The sequence below is a fragment of the Lonchura striata genome, chromosome 2 (assembly GCF_050655825.1).
Source record: "Lonchura striata isolate lonStrDom1 chromosome 2, ASM5065582v1, whole genome shotgun sequence".
Taxonomy (NCBI): domain Eukaryota; kingdom Metazoa; phylum Chordata; class Aves; order Passeriformes; family Estrildidae; genus Lonchura; species Lonchura striata.
In genome coordinates, this window is record NC_140704.1 from 94498939 (window position 1) to 94511340 (window position 12402).

Consider the following 12402-nt stretch of genomic DNA (forward strand, 5'->3'; position numbering starts at 1 on the left):
TTTTCTTATTACAGTTTAATACCTTACTTCTCTTATGATAGATGAACATTAGGAATAATTTCTTTCTGCTTTACTGTTATTTTAATATAGCTGAAGACAGTCTGGTAAAATAGTCTGTGTTTCTCAGCCTGAAAAGCAACAGTTCGTCCTGCCATTTCTAGGAAGACCTTATTTCTGTGTCTTTCTTGATTCAGCAGTCTTTTCTTAATTCCTCCGAAATAATTCACATCTCACTTGGAAAAACTCATGAGTCAATTACACACAAGCTGCTGAGCTATGGATAGCTGTAAAGTGACACAGACAGAAACCCTTAACCTCTTTAATTTACATTTCTGGAATGCCAGAGCACAACTACGACACACAGTATATTCCTCCTTCAGTCTTCAGAGTTTGAGCATAATATCAGCACTTCAATCATTTGACATACTTTAGAAATCAGACAGTGTATCTGGACTCCTCCCTGAAGGTGTTATTCCAGATTCTGGGTTAGGACTGAATTTATGAGGATCCAGACCTCTGGAAGTGATCTCCTGAGGAGTTTGAGCATTACAATAAGTATATAAGAATAATATGATTATGTGGGAGAGAGTATTACTGAGGTTGGATGAAATGAGAAAAACCTGGTTACCTTTAGTCTAGAACAGCAATATCTACTAAAAACAAGCAGCTACACATTGAAGTTCATTACCTGTTGTGGTATGGGAGTATGTATTCTTCCTTCAGCTCCAATTTCTAATACCTTTAAATTTCTAATGCCTTAAACTTCTAATGCCTTTAAATTTCTTACATATTTAAGTGTTCTTTCTATGCTTGTTTTAAGGTGCTATTGACTTTTTTATAAATTCTTTGTATCTCCATGAAAAAACTCACAAATTAAATATATGTCCAAGGTAAAACTTTTGGAATTACCTTGTGTGAACTCCCATTAACATAGCTTTAAAAAAAAGGTTCCAGCAGGTTCTTCTGCTTTTCACTTCCTACAGTTTCAAGAAAAAGGAATTAAAGTTTTCTGTACCATATTAACTATGGCTTCACTCATGATGTCTGGATATTCTTACGCTTTTAATAACTGTCTGCATTTGCACAGATAAGCTAAGTCTTCCTCTATTTAGGCTCTGAAACATTTACCTGATCCTGTTACGTTTTCCTTCAGAATCAAGTCTTACACAGACTGCTTGTACTTTGTGGATTTCCTGTTGATGGTCTTATGTGGTGGGTGAGGAAAGAGAACAGATGAGAGAAATTAATAATGAGTTTTACTTATCATCTTCATTAACTTTTTTTTGCAGGTGTATAATCTTCTCTTTTTTTATATCGTAACTGTAAAACCATTCTGATTTCCTGAAATTCACCATGATCATCACTAGACATCCCAATTACTACTTCATTTTTTGATGTTCTTTCTTTTTTTAGGTAATGTTGTCTTCAAGCTTAATTTCTTCAGTCAGAATATTTAGCAGTTAGACTCAATGGACTAAAATTTTATGATTCCATGATTCTATGATTTTCAGAATTGTTGGCCATTTTATAAACAAATTTATATATATATATTTATACTCACTGACTTATTCAGGTATTTCAAGATAAATTATTTTCTTTTTAGGCAGCAGAACCATTTTTGGTAAAATTCAAGCATAATTATGTTTTCCACATTTTCCCAAAGAAAAACACTTGCACCCATATCCTCATCAGCAATTCTGTTCTTTCAAGTTACCATAATAGAACTAACAAGGCAAGCAAAACACCTCTCAAGGACCTGAAGAACTGATTTTCCAGAGGCAAGAAGTCTATTCCTCAACTGCTCCCAGGCAGACGAAGCAGCTGCATGCAGTACTTTGTGATGAAAGAAGGAGTTACCATCACTGAATGCAAAGATTTCTCATCCTGAATTTTCAGGCTGACTTAAGCAGAGCAAAGGGTACTTCCAAAGTGGAAGATGAGTTTAAATTTGTTCTGTCCCTGGCTCTTACACTAAAGCTACCAACAATCTAATCTGGACTATTATACTTAAACTACTAACAAGGAGATTGCAACTTGTGAAGTATGCGCTGATCTCTTGTGCACTGGACTAAAAGAGCTCATCATTGCCTCAGCCATATGACTAAACTTTTTATTAGGACAAGGAACTTGTTGTTGCTTTTGTTTGGAAGGCAGAACTACCAAATAAATTAATAATACTATATTTTGATAGCAAATAGGGACAACTGAGACCATGGTTTGATAAGTTAAACAATTCCCAGCCCCAACATCTATTATAAACACTGATAAGAAATGTTATGGTATTATCATATGCTCATTGACCTCTCTCTGTTCAAGTTGCTGTTGAAAACTGATCAGATATAAAAGAAAACAATGAAGTGTTTTAATAAAATTGAGCTGTATCATCCAACTGCTTGGCCTGAGAAAGGCACACTTCTGAGAAGATATAAATTTTTATAAATAATATAAACTATCAATTCCAACTACAATATTCACATAAAGATTCATCTAAGAAGAGCCTGAATCCTTCTATGAATTGGCACAACTCTGCAGGACTTTGCAGAAGCAGGCAAAACCTGCCTGAACAAATGGTCCTACTGGATCACAGCTTAATTTTTAAGTAGCAAGTGTACAATCCAACCACATCAGCTATTTCCAAAATTATTGCAATGACAAATGTGTACATTCAAGACCTGTCACCTACTGCGATTTTAGAAGATTATAGTGAAAAACAAGAGTCTGCTCAAACAAGCACCTATTAATGCATCTTTCACTGGTAATCCCACTGACCCTGAGGGGTCTTGCAGTGCAAAAAGCTTCTACATGAATAAGCTAGCTGTGCTTTTACTTGACTTTCTAACATAAAATCATATATATTTTTACATAAGCATGTTTTATGAAAGTACTTTGCTATTACTCGTTGGCAGCATTCTTGGCCTTTACAGAATCATCCTCAAAAAGTATATTTAACAGCATTTAGGAATACCTGTGATATTAAAACTATAGGGACTTTTCATTTAATTTTTAATTCTCCTCTAACCTGCCATTGATACACAAGGCTTTTTAATTTCATGATTGTCCAATAAGAAATGCAATCACATTTCTATAATGTTATAAATTATTTTATGAATGTTATTTCATAGGGTCATGGATTTGATTTGATATTGTGATTACATCATCTCTAGTATTGCTAATAGGATGTATGTAGAAAAGTGATATCTCGAATTTTTCCATTAATATACAGCATCCCTTTTCTGCAGAATGTTGTTTTATTTCTTTTCCTGCTGGAATATAACAACATATAAAATCTGAGGCCAACAATGAAATAGCAGTCAAAAAGGTTAAGGACCCTTTGATCAGTGTATTAAAGACTTGTTCACAGATGAACCATTCTCAAGTTTTATGTTAAAAGTTAATATGCTTAAGATAATCAATCTCAGCTGCACTAGACCTTCAGTAATTTTGTTTCTATCATCAAACCAGCCTTATGGGGTTGAATATAGTGGTAGTTCATAATGAAGCACTTCGTATAGAAGCAGCTGTCTCCTCACCTGTATCACAGTTCATCTAGACGCCTGGAGAAATTCTTCAATTTAGCAAGCAAACTTAAGTCATTATTAGAAATGACAGGGAAACCTGATGAAATTGTACTTTCAATTGGAAAACAAAATTGCAATCAGACCAACATGATTTCCTCATGGTCTGACCATGCTAATGCCAAGTCGAGACATGGGCAAATGTATTTAAAAGTCATAATGGAGTATTACCATGCAATCTCTTTTTACTGGCCCTTATTAATATAAAACTTCAATTTGCATGTAAATGTGGTCAACTTTCATATCATCAAAATACATGAGGCCTGGGAAAGTAATGAATTGAAGTTTGATGCGGCAATTACGGACGTTTATAAAGAATTTTAAAGAGGTCATTCTAGCCTTGGCTGAGAAAATGAGGAAATCAACAGGGAATATTGTCAATATAGCAACAGTGGGAGTTGGAGTCAGTCCCAGGTGTTAGAAGGCCAGATGATGATTAATAGAGAGGGAGTATGAAGCCTTTCACCCAGAAGGACTGGGCTGGACCTGAGGCTCAATAACAGAAATCTCATGAAAAGGTTCTTGCTGGGTTCCCACTTTAGCTGCCTCGAAATGTGTTCCATAGGGAATAAAGTAGCAAGTGTTTATGAGAGAGAGCAGTGCTGAAGGTTTAATTGGGCTCTACATCCTTTCAGCTCCCTTCAGTAGTTGATATGCAGTTTAACCTTTTTTTCCCCACCTCAGATACTTCAGTGCCACTGGGATTTTAATAAGGCACTAACTTGATAGCTTGGAAAAACACTGACTTTGCTGCTAAATTGAGTTAAACTGCTTTATTGTGTCCTAATGACAATTTTTAAATCTTTTTTCAAAACAAAGAAAAAACCTAAAAATATTTTATACTGCTTGAAGATTTTTAAAACCTAAAAACTGGTTCACAGAGGGTTTCTTTCCTTCTCTGTCACTGAAAAATTTCAGATGGAGAAGAAATTTAAATAAGTGAAAAAAATCAATGCCAAAATGCTAACAGAGCTACACAGTTCTTCTTTAAAAGAATATCCAGATTTTATAAGGCAAAGGTCTTCTAAAGAGTGAACACAGCCCTGTGGTATCTGATGACAGGGGGTCAAAGCAGGGAGGAACTAGTTTTTAGTAGATAATGCACCAGTGATTGGAATCTCATCACCACATAACATTGTGTGTTTTGGTGTAATTACTTAGACCAACCTGAAATGTATTAAACATTTCCACAAAGCTGACTTTCCAAACCAGCAGTTTCTTCTGTACACAGAGCAAAGGTGTCACCAATTACATACAGAACACAAAACCATGAAAGACCAGACCCCAGGTTCCTCTTACTGTCTCAGGCTGTCACTTTTCTTGTGGTGGCAGCCAACTGACTTCAGCATGCTGTGGCTTAGTTTTCCCATTTATAAATAGTAATCTATAGTGTGCTTATTTTCACAGGATTGGTAATGAAGCTTAATTAATAAATATTTATTAAGTGCTTTGGGATCTTAAATTGGAAAGTGATAAAAGTGGATTTTTTTTTAAATTTCAACATTGTCATGTATACAAGCCATATATCTGGTAAAATGTTTCTTTTCTACTAATAAAATCAAGATTGCTGGCAAGGATCACAGAAAAGTAAATAATGAAATAAAAATCAATTCATCTACAAAACAAGATTAATTTTAGTTTTCTTAATTCCTCCTACTCCTGTTTCTCCTTTTGTTCTCAAAACTTAATTTTAAGTTACGGTATTTCTAATAAATCTCCAGATTAATTAAACATTTTAGGTTACATTAATCAAAGCAAGATAAGCAATGACATTCAAGATTTCTTGGATGCTATAATACATTTTAGAGAGAGAATTAGTTTTGATGAAGTTTAAGAACTAAGTAAATAATCTGACCAGAACTTTTAAATTGTATTACTAGAAGTAATTTTTATTGTCACTTCCAGTTTTCATAGGAAACCATTTTCAGTTCTGTAGCTCAAGTAGACATTGGAAAACATTCACTGGCAAACTGAAATTCTCAGAGCACAGCATCTCTTTCCCTATTAGTTTACCAGGTTTATAGACAGACTATTCTCCCAAGGGATGACATGGTAAATGACTGTTTATATTTCTGTAACCCTTGAGACTCCTTGGACTAAACATTTGTAACTTTTGGTGATTTGGATGACAAGTGATAAAGGAACTGCTGTTATTAAACAAGGGAGGTAAAAAATATTAGGGGCAACATTATGGTCTGCTATAGAAGTCTGGTTTCTTAACCACTTTCCTGAAAAATTTACAGGATCGAATAAGTAATTGGGGGAAGTTATAATTTTTCAGTAGGCCTGAGAGCAATACTGATGAAAATATCAAGAATCTGAGGGAGGTATTAAATCTATTCTAAATTTTACATATACTTTAGTAATTAGGATTTCTTTTACTTCACTGTAAAAGACAGGTATATTTATGCATGATCAATCATTACTAATGTAGTTGTATCCACATTATCTGGTATTTTATTCAATGTCTGACAGCATAAACAGTTAAGAACACTTGGTGAAAAAAGCAAGAGAAGTCTTTTTGTAAGACAATATTTTTATGATTCTACTTTATAGGGTAAGAAAAAAAAGCAAAACAAGCCCAGAAGTCTGAATCTTCCTTAGATGACTGATAAACTGAATTTGTGGACAAAACAAATTCAGAAAATCTGGGAAAACTTTATTTTTCTTTAGTTGGCAAATTACTCTGCAATATAATAGAAATTAGGGGGAAAATAGAAACCCTAATTTTGATAATTAAGTAACAGTATAGGAAAAAATACCAGAATAGCAGTTTACTATATTTGGGGAATGTCTTATGCCAAATGAATCATTGACAGACCATAGGTTTTGTAGATAAAAAGAGTCCAAAAATTTGAATCTATAGAATTTAGGAAATACAGCATAGAGAATGATGAGGAAGCAGTGATATTTTGACACAAGTGCTGATTCCACTTCAGAAGAAAAATTACATTAAGTCCATGGACTAGACTAACATGAAATGCTCATTGCTGTTTCATCCCTCAAAGATGCTCTTAATGATCTTCACTGAATTATAAACTATGCACCATGAGAGAGACGTGGGTTGTTATATGCCTGGCATGAAAACACTCAATGTCACAGATCCAGTTTCCCAACTTGATTCTGTGACTGGTGAGATTTGCCATGAGTTCTGGGAGAGCATATCCCTATTTTTACTTGTAAACAGGTCACTAAGCACCACAAACACAAGAGCCTTGGTGTCATAAGGAGCCATGAGGAAACACAGAAAGAAACTCAAGTCGGAAGAAGAAGAGAGTTCTCATCATTATTTATCAATTATTTATTCGTTAATAAATTATATGGCCAGTAGACAGAACAGAAATGAACCCAGCAAACAGGAAACAGAAACTTATGTGTTAGTTTAATTACTCTTCTGGCCTTTATAAAAGATCTCAATATAATCTGTCTGACAAGACCCTGGATAACTAGGGCTCTTAGGAATATTTGAAGACTGCCCACTCTCTCCCTATCTTTACATCACAAAAGACTTTAGGTGCCTGAGCACCTGTCTGGCTAGTCAGAATGAAGTGCATCTAAGCACACAAAGAAAGTGACTCCAGAACTTCAAAACAACATAAAAGAAAAATTTTCTCTCTTGTAGAAGAGTCTTGGGATTTATTTTGACTTAAGTGTCTTTGGGAGTTATTTAGTACTTGCACCTTCCCTAAGATTCATATAACCGTAATTTAGAAAACAGAGGTTGAAAATATTAGAAATGCAAAAGAACTAATTTCTAGTGGGGATCTTTTTTATTTCAAAAGATAACACTTGTACTACAGGTAGGTGGTCTCCTGCATTGCAGCAGTATAAAAGCTCATAACTATCTCAGATAAGTGGGGGTAATGTATGTTGTCATATCCCCAAAGTCCTGGGGATGGGCATGTGCATCCTGGAAGGATGACAAGATGAAGGAGGAAAGCACAAGCAAGTACTTTTCAGAGATGCCAACAGGTGATATGGATGTCTTGGATCATATGCAGTTCATCTTAATCAGTCATCCTGAGTGCAATCACAGGCAAGAAAAACATTAAGAAAAAAAATCTGTAAAGAACTGAAAGAAGACATTTTTAATGCACTTAAAAAACCTGCAAGAAACAAAGACAAAACAAATACAAAGCCCCACTATATTTGTATAGAGGAAGGATTACTAGACAAGACTGTTATTCAGCAGATTTCTGAACCCAAAGTGCATATTGTCTTATCCTTTTAAAAATGTATTAATTATTCCATTACTAATTCCCACAGTACTGCTTTTCATCTTCACAGCTGATAAACACTCAACACAAGAAATTTCCTTTGGATTCTCTTTCACACTGATATTCTGCTTCTCAAACCAAACATTCACATAAAATATCATCTAAAACTCACAGCAAATGGATCTTACTCAAACTCCTTTGAGAAAATCTGCTTTATTTGTTTTTCTCCTTTTCTCTACTCAACTCAGTTTCTCTCCTTCAGATCACCTACTTAACTTGCCTTCAAGTTTCTTTGCTCCACCACTTCATTTCACGTATCTTTGACTATGTTGCCACCTCACTATACATCTGTTTTTCTTACTCTCTAGTTCATAACTTCTTTCAGTTAAAAAGATGTTTCACATACTGTTAAGTTCTTCTAGCCCTTTTTTCTTCCTAAGCAAGCTCCTTTCCTGGTCTAGCTTCTTTTCTTTCTCCACCACTCCTTTTTTTGTGCTGCAGAAGTTCTCTTTACATATTCCCCTTCTGTCCTTTTACCTCACCTTTCTCTCATTTTTATTTTAATGCCTCCAGATCCTTCCAGGTCAATTACTGAATCACCCAGCCTCATGACCCATGAAATATGCCACATGATGTGCAGAAGCAGTTCTTGCTGTCTCAAAGTTTATGCTTTTCCCAAAAATATATGTATGCACTTTAAGATAAGTTAGATTTTTAAAAGATAATAATTTACGCTATGCTACTGTAGGGCAAGATAACAAAGTTATTAAAGAGATAAGACTGTCAATATCCTTTTGAGACCCTAAAGCCATATGACTCAATATGTTTTCTTCATCAGTGTTGAACAGAAGATGTTTGGACAAAAGTCAAAGTAGTACTTTCTGTTCTATCTTCTGTTAGCGGGACTACCCCACTATAGGCTTTGTGGTTTTGGGTTCATTGGCTGAAGAAGTTTGTCTTAGCAGATTTATAAACTGACTCTTGATTCTATAGAGTTCATCTTTCTGTCATGGTACAGAAATCTTGTTTGAGGAATTAACAACAACAGAATCACCAAATCTGATCCTAGCTAAGGAGTAGAAGCTATATTGCCTTGTAAGGGCAGGTAGCTTTCCATCAATACACAGATTTAGCTGGTTATCAGTGACTGAGAACAGATCTACCAGTCCTGCAAAGACAGGGGGATTATGCCTTTTATGTACCCAAAGGTCACAATTTATTCTGACCATAACACCTCTTAAACCTAAATGGCTCTCCAGATTCATTGGACATGAGAGAGGAGGGTACTCCAGTAGGATGATCCAATGTGGAGGTTAGCTGACCTTGGAGCTCTGCTTCACATTCAGAGGCTGGAGCTTTTGTTTGCAGTCTTCAGTTCAATGTCACTGTGCAATCAACAGAGTGACTGGTGAGATTTGTTGCTCTTTACCCAGTTTCTGCTTTTCACTCTAATGTTTCATCACTGATTTGGGTTACAGTGCATTTAGATCTCTGGAGCTTCCTAAATATTGAGCTGCACTAGTGACTCATTTCATTGCCTGTATGAAGCAGCCCTAGAAGTTTTCAGTGTAACAAATAATTTTCCAATGTCACTTTTGTACAAAGCAGGTTGTTTCATTAAAAGTCTGTACCACGAGATTGTTTTTTTTTTTTTTTCTGTTATATATTAAGTATAAACAAAAGTGAATCCTTCTGTTTGGTAAAAAAGCTCAATTGTTGTCCTCCAGAAGATCCCAGACAGGCCTTTATGTAAAGAGTGCAACCACAAAAATATTTTCATATTTCATAACTATCATAAACTGATCATTCTTTCCATATGGACAAATATGTTATTATATGTCTCTGAAATATGCCAGCTACTGTATGAAAGATGATTTTTTTGTCTCTCCCATTTTTTCTGTGCCTATTAGAGCATAGTTGAAAGCTCTCAAATCCTTATTCATAGAATAGGGATACAGTTTAAGAGATGTTATATGTTGATTTAATGGAAATAGCTGCAGCAAGGATGTGTGATATAGGTAAGCTCAATATATATATAAACTACATACATATTTTAACAGAATTTATAGTATATGTAACTACATGCATATTCTAACAACAGAATACCTTCTTTCCCAAAGGCCTTCAATGTAAATAGAAGAAAATGACAGTATTACAAAGGAGATTGAAAACAAAACAGTACTAACTATAACTAGCAGCACGAAAAGCAATAATGACAGCACCTCATCTTTCTCAGCACTAAAGTATATGGGTACATAGGTATCACAAGTGTACTTGCATGTGTGTGTAAAGGTGGCACAAGAGAGCAGAGATATGAAGAAGGATAATGATCTCTTTCCATCCTTTTTTATCTGAAATTAAGATTAGTATATCAATCCAAAGAAAAAAATAAATACCCTTTTTTTTAAAGTGTTGTTACTTACCTCATTGCTTCTATAATATTTTCCCCCAGATCCTTCTATATATAACTACTAGTTCCAATTCCACCCTTATTTGTGGGACTTATTCTGACTATAAAAATATTCGGACATTCTTTTTTTCAGTCTTAGCTACTAGCACTGTCTCTTCAGAAGCAGAATACAGATTTGATGTTAACTGCTATGATAATCTCAGTGCCATTACTATGTCATGGTTTATCAAGCTTTTGATTTGTGAACCACTGACTGCAATCACATACATTTTGAACTAGTATTGAAATCTCCATCTTTGCATTTACTTTTGCCTAGGAACAGTTTAGTGTCCTTCTTTGACTTCCTCTCAATGAGAAAGATATGATAATTTTGTTGTTTTCACAGATTTCAGAAAAAAAAGAAAGAAACATGACTATCATCTGTGATAGTTTGTTTGACTTAAACATTAATGGTATTTGGATTAATCTTCCATGGTTACTGTGGGCAAGAAACTAACCACAGAATTGTTGCATTCTTTAACTTTTTTTTTTACTCACTTTTCATGACATTACTCTACAAGACACAGCTCTTTACAACAACCCTCTCTTTCCTATATTTATTGCATTCGGCCTAACAGTATGCATGCAGTCCTTAGTGAACAAAAACTCAGTTTCTCAATACATCCCAAAGAGAAACATGGGAATTCTCTAATAAGAAAAATTATCCTTCCTTCTACAGAGGGGAATACCTCTGGATGAAGTGGAAATTGTACTTGTCTTGACTGTCATCAATTCTAGAGTCAGTTTTGGAATGGTCTTCTAAATTTATAATAGTCCTATTGCAGTCTTGTTGTACAGTCTTGTTGTGCAGTCTCTTGCTAGAGAACAATAAGATAAAATCTTATGCCTCATCCTAGTGTGTGGTACTATACTAGACAGCAATTGCTAAATTGTAAAAGACAGGAAAAATAAGGATAACAGAAGACTTTTATTATAAAATGCAGTTATCAGGCTGATGATGAAAATAGTTGTGTAGTTGTTCTTCCAGTTGTTCTTCCAGTTGATTCACATTAATCTTAAGTCATACTTGGATAAAACAGAAAAACAAAGCAGACCAACAGATACACAACCCACCCCCAACCTAAAAAAAACCCCAAAAATAAGGAAAAATAAACAAAACACACAAAAAAACACCTAACTGAAACAAACCTTCTCATATGGACCCCTCACTTCAAGACAGACATTAATGTGCTGGAGCCTGTCCAGAGAAAGGGAATGGAGCTGGCGAAAGGTCTAGCGAGTAATGAGTAATTCATATGAGCAGCAGCTGAGGGAGCTGGGGTTGTTTAGCTGGAAGAACGGGAAACTTGGGAGACCTTATCACTCTCTACAACTCCCTGAAAGGAAGCTACAGCTAGGTGGGGCTTGACCTCTTTCCCCAGGCAGCCAGTGACAAGACCAGGGGAAATGGCCTTAAGCTGAACCAGGGAAGGTTCAGGTTGTTCATCATGAAACCTTTCTTTATGGAAAGGGTTGTTAAGCATTGGAATGGACTGCCCAGGGAAGTGATGGAGTCACTATCCCTGGAGGTGTTCAAGAACTGTTTGGATTTGCTGCTAAGGTTTAGTTGACATGGTACTGTTTGGTCAAATGTTTGGCTCAATGAAATTGAAGATGTTTTTCAACTTAAATGATTCTGTGATCTCTGAAGTATGATGAAAAGTTATGAGACTTTTTTAGCAGTACCACAAGGTACTGTATGATCAGTGGAAGGATGGACATCAAACAACAGTTACTGGACTGAAAATAAGGGAACAGAGGACTGAATGTTTTGAATGAGGGAATATTTGCTTTCAAGCATTTTATTTGCTCCCTTACCACAAGATGATAAAATTACAATTCTGCAATCTAACTGATGTGAAACCAGCAGGACTAGCTACTCTATCAGGTGCTACTGTTCCCCAGAAAACTCTAAAGATGACAAGCAGGAACCACGTGTGTAGTCCCTCAGCCCAGTTTTCCTGATTCCTTGTGTAGTACTTCTGGATTTGATACTACAATTCACAGTCATATGGTGTCACTAGAATAGTCTGCAACACAACAAAATTTGAGAACTTGATCACACTGATAAGTGAAACACATATTTGTTGAGATTTGTATTGAACTCCATATAAAATAAATAAGACAAGGAGTTCTGTACTGATTGCATTATTCCTTTTCA